The sequence below is a fragment of the Piliocolobus tephrosceles genome, chromosome 13, assembly GCF_002776525.5.
Source record: "Piliocolobus tephrosceles isolate RC106 chromosome 13, ASM277652v3, whole genome shotgun sequence".
In the NCBI taxonomy this organism is placed as follows: domain Eukaryota; kingdom Metazoa; phylum Chordata; class Mammalia; order Primates; family Cercopithecidae; genus Piliocolobus; species Piliocolobus tephrosceles.
Genome location: NC_045446.1, coordinates 22,903,200 through 22,911,745, shown reverse-complemented (window position 1 = coordinate 22,911,745; position 8,546 = coordinate 22,903,200).

The window sequence follows — 8,546 nt, the reverse complement described above, 5'->3', positions numbered from 1 at the left end:
TTACACTGCTCTATGGATTACATTCCACAGAAATGTCTTCCTTTGTAATGTTTTAAGCAAAAAATATTTACTAAGTACCATTTGCTTACAACTGAGCTACTCTCTTTTACTTCGGTTCAATTTGATTTTCTTTAGACTTCACTATAAAGCACAGTAATGATCACTGATATATTTCTCAAAGCTATCTGAAAATTAAAATAGTGAGCTATTATCTTTATTTTTAAGAACACTCACAATCAGAAATATCAGTGCACCAGCCTGGCCAATGTGCTGAAACCCTGTTTCTACTAAAAATACAAAAAATAGCCAGGTGTGGTGGTGGGCGCCTATAATCCCAGCTGCTCGGGAGGCTGGGGCAGGAGAATCACTTGAACCCGGGAGGCAGAGGTTGCAGTAAGCCGAGAACGCACCATTGCACTCCAGCCTGGGTGACAAGAGCAAAATTCTGTCTTAAGATAAATTAATTAATTAAATAAACATCAGTGTTTTCTCATAAGGCACACAGCTACCAAATGTCAGAAACATGACTGGATAACTGGTCTCATGTCTTTAGGGTCAGAACATTTTCTATCATGTAATACAGCTACCTCCTCAGCTGTTGGCCATGATCTGCTGTTAATGTTTAGTCATGAAATTGACAACCCCTTCCTCTACCCAGAAGTATGTAAAATCTAAGCAGTTTGGGAGGGGTTAGGATACAACATGGTTATACTGATCTTCAGATTTGTTTTAAAATGTTTTAGAAATCTAATTATAGAAATAGAAATGGCTTAGGAAATGAATTTTGTTTTTAAAAATATTTGAGTATAGAATTATCCTAGAATGAATTTGACAAGAAAAGCACATGAGCAATAAACCTAAACATAAGACAATTTTAGCCTTTTGTTAATAGGAATTAGTGAGTAGATAATATACAGAAGGCATGTTTGTAGACTACAGACAACCCAGTCATGTTTGGTAAATGTATGTCTTATGAGAAAGCACTGACGTTTCTGACTGTGAGTTTTTTTTACTTTAAAAATAGAGACAATAATCCCACTCAATTAATTTCCAGATAATTTTGAGAAATATGTAAAATGATCAGTGCTGTGCTCTGAAGTTCTATGGGAAATCAAACTGAGCCAAGGGAAAAGAGAGTAGACCAGTTGTCTTGAAGTAGAAATTCCTAAACTGACTATTCTTAATAACTTTTAAGTAATAACCAATTCTGTTATGCATACGGCCACCAAGTAAAAAAATTTGCAGGTTATTAAGGCCATATTCATGTACCATTTGAGAGCAGTTCTGTGAAGTAGAAAGCTGAGGCTAAGAGAGGTACAAAGATTTGTCCAAGGCATTGGAGTCCAGGTCTTCTGACTGCAAATGACAAGGGCATTTGAAAGGGCCAAAACCCAGAATGCACCATTCCTAGTTCTGGCTTTACAAAGGAAGTCCTCTTCATTGAAAAAGGTTTAGACAAAGTTTTATTCCCATTGTAAGTGTTTGACATTGGGCCCTGACCTATCACAAGCTTAGAAATCCAGGAGAGTATTTTCTAATGAGCCATATTAAGTATAATTTAAGTTAAATGAAGACAAATTATTCTTCCCTACTCAAGCCCCCACCTTAACATCAGCTTTCCAAGTGTACCAATTACATTCATTTTTATTTCTTCTTCTTCTTCTTCCTTCTTCTTCTTCCTCTTCTTCCTCCTCTTCCTCTTCTTCTCCCTCTTCTTCTCCCTCTTCTCCTTCTCCTTCTCCTTCTCCTTCTTCTTCATTTTTTGCTACAGGGTCTTGCTCTGCCACCCAGGCTGGAATGCAGGGACACATTCACAGCTCACTGCAACCTCTGCCTCCTGGGCTCAAGTGCTCCCCCCACTTCATCCTACCAAGTAGCTGGGACTACAGGCATGTGCCACGATGCCCAACTAGGTTTTTTTTTTTTTTTTAAAGTTTTGAGGTTGGGTGTGGTGGCTCACACCTGCAATCCCAGCACTTTGGAGGCGGAGGCGGGAAAATTACCTGTGGTCAGGAGTTCGCGACCAGCCTGGGCAACCCAGTGAAACTCCATCTCTACTAAAAATAAAAATATTAGCCAGGCATGGTGGCACACCTCTATAGTCTCAGCTACTTGGGAGGCTGAGGCAGGAGAATCGCTTGAACCTGGGAGGCAGAGGTTGCAGTGAGCCGAGATAGCACCACTACACTCCAGCATGGGTGACAGAGCAAAACTCTGTCTCAAAAAAGTTTTGTAGAGATCGGCTTGCTATGTAGCCCAGGATGGTCTCAAACTCCTAGGCTTAAGTGAGCCTCCTGCCTTGGCCTCCCAAAGTGTAGAGATTACACATGTGAGCCACTGCACATTCAATTATATTCTAAGTTTCTAGCATCTTTAATGAATCATTCTTTTCTCTATAGTAATGGTTTTTCTAACCCGCTGACTTGCATGAGGTGCCTTGGAAGGCTGAGGCTTAATTTCTCCTTTTCTTGGGCATTGTTTGAGGAATATGTGGATTTGGGGAGAACTTTGAATTTTGCATGACTTCTTTCACTCCTTGATACTTCTTTATTTTAGTGCCACTCTACTAGCTATAAAACTCTAACAGGAATAGACCATGGTGTTTCACCAACCATTTTCCAATCTATTTATTGGCAAACATAAAAGCCTATCTAAAGAAAGAAGCCCAGGGTAGATACATGGGATCAAAACACAGAGGAAGTTCTGTGTTTTGGAGCTCTTGGAACTCTGGAATGAGACAATGCCCTATAAACAGGATATACAAGTGATTCAGAAATTAGCATCCATGCTGTATAATGCAGCTTCCTTCTTTTGCCATTAAAAGGAGGATGGTGAGGATGAATTTCCCCAGGTACACCCCTAACATCAGCAAGAGTACAAATGGAGAATAGTTTGCCATTTATCTAAATATTTAAAAGATATAAATCAAGCTCTTGAAAAACATCTATTCCTGACCTTTGTAATGACATGGAAGGTCAGGTTTGACTTTAGAATGCTAAGACACCTCAGAGTCCCAGCCAGACTTGGCTGCATGAGGGGGGTCGGCCTGGGTCCAGCAACCCTTTTTTTTTTTTTTTTTTTTTTTTTTTTTTTGCTATATTTTACTCTACAGCATTTAGGAGCCTCACTTGCTTTGGGGGCTACCTCAGCCCAGAAATATAAACCCCATTTATGTTTCCTCACCTAAATGCCCTTACTTGAGGTCTAAAGGTCAGTATATCACCAGAGAAGCCTACCAGACAGATCCCTCCCTAAAAGCCCTGTCAGAGTCAACGAAGGCAGGGAATTCTTACCTTCTGAGTCTTCACAGAATGATCCAGAAGAGGATGTGTGTTAAGTGTGGGCACATTTCTGGAGCCTCAGAGAATTCTTGCCTAATAGGAAAGAATATGCCTAAAGAAGGGTCATAGCAAATCCTCTAAAGAACAAGATACAGGCCAGGCACGGTGGCTCACTCCCGTGATACCAGCACTTTGGGAGGCTGAGGCGGGCGGATCATGAGGTCAGGAGATGGAAACTATCCTAACACTGTAAAACCCCATGTCTACTAAACACACACACACACACACAAAATAGACAGGTGTGGTGGTGGGCACCCGTAGTCCCAGCTACTGAGGAGGCTGAGGCAGAAGAATGGTGTGAACCCGGGAGGCAGAGGTTGCAGTGAGCCAAGATTACACCACTGCACTCCAACCTGGGAGACGGAGAAGACAGAGGGAGACTCCATCTCAAAAATAAAATAAAATGAAAATAATTTAAAAAACAAGATACAAGGCTACCTCCTTTTGCAAAGATCTAAGAGAGGTACCATTCCCCTTCCATGCACCCTCCAAGCAAACACACAAGAAAAAATTATTAGCTTCTCACCTTGACCTGTCATCATGTAACACAGAGACGGAAGATGTCACCATGGTCTTAAATGAGCTCAGTCAGCCAGAACTGATATATGTAGGGACATGGAGTTCCTATCAGATTTAATAGCTTTAATCAAAGGCATAGAACAGTGTGTGGAGGGAAGTTAACTCCTAAATTATCAAAAAGTGAAGAAATAACAAATAATACCTAACAGAAAAAGAGACATTGATGCAGAGAAGTTGAGTAACTTGACAAACCTCACACAATTATTAACCGGAAGAGATTCAGTCCCACAACTTTCCGTCTTCAAAACCCCATGTTCTTTCTATTTCTAACCGTCTTCTGAGAAATGAAGTTTCTATCACAGATACTTGCTTGCATCCTTTTCTCCTTTATTTTCCCGTAAAACTATTTTGTAGGACCTCTTTTTAATACAGTCTGGTCTCAGATGTACTCTTCACTCACTATTAAATGACTTCCCTTCACAAATAGCCAGGGTGACTTATTTAATTTTGTCCATTTTCATGTTTGTCACAATTTGTTGGTGCCTGTTCTCTACTTGTTATCCTCTAAACCCACTGTCTTTACCAAGTACTAGACTTTCAGATTTCTGATCCATCTGTGAAGCCCAGCAGGGAATGCTGCTTATCTGGACATTTCATAAGAAGGGAGAATCTTGCATGTGAATACCCAACTCTAACCCCACTGCATGCCTCCCTTGGCTCATTGCCCTTTCTTTAAAAAAGTTCTTCCTTGCAAGTTTCACACTAGGTGATTATGAAGAAAATTAGGTGATGTGAATTTCTTAATCAATTTCATGCTGACAAGATCAGCAAGTTACAACAGAAAGACAATTTTAAGGAAATTAATACCCTATCTAGGTTGAACCTTTCTCTGTATTCATCAGGCAGGCCTGGATACTTAATGTTGTCAGCAAAAACAAAAAATAATCAATGAATAAATGAAAACATTCATTCTCAGTTAAGACATCTTTTCAAATACTAGCTACCAGAGGTTATGTGTGGAATTATAGTAGTGTTTACAACCACTCTAGAATGCTATGTCTTCAGAAAGGTATCAAATAGCTCCAGTTTATAACACGCTACTATATTCCAAGTGTTTTATACTTACAATTCCTAATCTTTGTGAATTCATTATCTCCTCATCTAAGAGATGAAAATAGGAGACACTGATAGCTAGAGATACTTCCCCAAAATCACACAGCTGATGAGAGTTAGAGCTGAGATTTGGAAACATGAATCCAGCTTGGTACTGGGAAATCCTGCTCCTCCAAGGTAAGCTAAGGATAAACATCATCAGAAATTTAGTAGGAACTAATCTGCTTAAAACCTAGAGGTCCACAATTTGTCCTACCCCTGTAATAGTCCCAGCTTATCATTTTTCTATGGACCAGAAGTTTTAGTAGTTTCTGGGGTGATTGTCTGACATGGTAGAAATGCTGGTGTTCTTTAAATGAGAGGGACCTAGGTCAGAATTTTAGGACTTTTTAAAATTACTTGTGAGACCTTAGATCATGTCAGTAACATTAGCTAAATCTCAGTTTACTTTTTTAGGAAATGTAATGTTACAGTTTGCATTCCATTCCACAATGTGGGTGAGGAAGAAAGGCAACTTTGTGTTTTTTCAATTTAGCTAAATTTCTATTTTTACCTCTCACTATGGAAAGGAGGTAGAGATACATTTTTATTCAACTGGATGCCCCACCACCCACTCCTTTTGTTATGGTGTTTGAGAAAGCTTACAAAGACATCAGCGGTAAACAATAAAAAGGAGTAATTCTAAATATCTGTCTGGATCAGGTAAGCCTAGCATTCTTTAGTGTTATCTTTAGACTTTGGTACACAAAATTTATTGTAGCACAGTCTGTGGGTCTGATGACTCTTTTAGTTCATTATAACCACCATGGGGCACACAAGACTTCTCCTGATTCCAAAGAGTTCCAGGCCAAGAGAACCCTGGTGACACTATGGTCTCATCTACTTAGTAAAGCAATTGCCAATTCTCCTGTAAGAATTTGCCCTACACTGGGCTCTAACCAGAATACAGCCCAGCTATGGGCATTCTCAGCATATTTACATCCCAAAGAGCTCATTTTTAAAAACTGTTCTCTATATTTCAAAATTATATTCAGTAATTATCATAAATAATAATGTTTAAAAAAGAAAAGCAGTGAAAATTGTCCCTTATTGAACTTTGTGTATATAATTCTGCCAGTAAAAAAAACTAATAAAAATGGTAATAAAAAAAGTAGATTTATGCTTTTTGATTACATTAATTTATGGGGGAAAAGGGAAAAAATATTTAAACAATTTGTACCCTACTGCTATAACACTATCATAATTTAATAATAATTAAAATAAAAAGATGGAAAATTTAAATATAAAGACTATTACCTAAATTCAACAAAATATTTATGTTACAAATGAAAACATATGCTTAGCAAACAAAAATATTGTTATTCTTCAGGCTCTATTTTACTATTTTAAATAGTAAAGAACAAATAAAAAATGTCATTCATCATACGTTATGGCAGAAGTAAAGTAATTCAAGTCCTGTTTTCAGAATTTTACAATCATTGTGCTATCATTGCTGATTTTGAATATTCTTTTTAAAGGTAGTGTGTGAGATCATCAACTGATCCAAAAAAGAACAAGGATAGCTCTCAACATTTAAAGTTACCCTAGGAATGACTTTTATTGTAGCTGAGTTTGTGGGTTAGGGATTGTGTTAGTTTTCTAGGGTGGCTGGATGAAATTAATTGATGGCTTAGGACAGTAGAAACTAATTATTTTACACTTCTGAAGGCCAGAAGTTTGAATCAAGGTGCTGGGAACCCTACATTTCCTCCACCCACTCTAGCAAAGATCCTTTTTTTGACTCTTCCAGCTTCTGGTGGTAGTCAGCATTACTGGGCTTATTCAGCTGCCTCACTGCAATCTCTGTCTCTGTCTTTATATAATCTCCACTTAGCTATGTGTCTCTCTCCAATGTGTCTCCTCTAAGAATACTTGTCATTGAACTCAGGGTCCTCCACCCCCAGTAATACAGGATAGTCTCATCTCAAGATCCTTAATTATTTCTACACAGATCCTTTTAGAAAGAATGGTAACATTTACAGGTTTGGGGGATTAGGACATGGATATATCTTTTTGGAAGCTACCATTAACTGACTACAGAGACCAATGGAGTAACTAGGAGTTCACTGAAAAACTTCTATGTTGAATACAATATATACTAAAAGCTAAATTTTCAAACTTACGTGCTAATTGTTAGTTTATGTATATATTTTTAAAATTCAACATTAACTGCAACAGTTATTTAAAACTTAAGACTGAGAAAGTTTTCTTATCTGGGAGAATCATTTTATTTTCAACATTATTTAGAATAACCTGCAAATGATGATTTAAAAAAAGAAGCAGACTTCTAGTTGGTTTTATCGCTGTTGTTCAATTCATGTCAGACATTATACTCCTTTGTCGCCTGTGTCCAGGGTAGATCCAGTCCCTCTTTTCCTTCAATTGCCTTTGCTATCTCACTGCTGGCACAGGACTCTACTTTTCAATTCTATGAATGTATTTGACAGTTCACCATTTTCTAGGACTTGGCCTAGGGAGTGGGCACAGGGCCCCTTCCTCTAAGGCCTACCCACATCTCTGCTCTCATGTTTTCTCTGAACCTAATTTTTCTCTACCATTCTAGAGAGTCCTAATATGAAAGACAAAGAGTAATGAGTGGGTAGGAGTACATGACCCACAACTTCATACTGTTTTCTCCCCAAGTTTTTCCTACATGCCAACAGTTAGATTCCCTTAGGAGCCTAAATGTTTCAAGCCATATGGTCTAAGAAAAGACTTTTTTTTTCTTGCTTTACATTACACATCTCTTCCCTAATGCATATCACTATACTGCTATAGAATACTGCTATAGAAACTAAAAATCTTTATCTAGGGCTCTTTTGGGTTAGTTACTATATTTCTGTCCTAGCAAAAACAGACATTCCCTTCGGGCTCACTTATTTCCCAAGCGCATCATTTGACAAAAGGCTTAAGGATTTGTTGTTGTTGTTATTAAGTTTCAGAATCTCCTTAGTTCAGTTAGCCTGAGCAAACTATGGATAATGTCTAGGTTTCAGTCAGCTTTTCATATCTATTTTTATTACCATTTAAGAGGCAAGGCGTTATGATATACAGGTACTCAGTGTTGTCTCCTCCCCAAACCCACAACATTAAATTCCATTGTGTCTCCCAAGTACTACTCTCACCCATCAGCATTCTAGCTGCATTTTCATAATGTCACTGTTAGACCAACATGATGTGTGCCCTACCCTACTCCAAAATTAAAAGCTCTCTTTAAAAAGGCAGGTTTTTAAAAAATTCGGATAGATTTCTCAAGACACATCTGTGAATTCTTACAAAGTGAGTTATTAAATTTTCTAATTTCTCCATGTTTCATTATTCATTCACCTCAAAGAGAACTAGATAAGGCCTACATGAGAATTCTGTTTCTACCAGTGAGGTTCAGTTCATCTTTCACAGTTTTATTTCTTATATTTTTGACACAGTTGCAATTTCCCTCTCTCTACACTGAAATTTATTATAAAGTTTCTCTATTGCCTTGGATATTGTATTTGCAAAATATATTCGTGACACCTTTCAAGATTCTTTTTATTT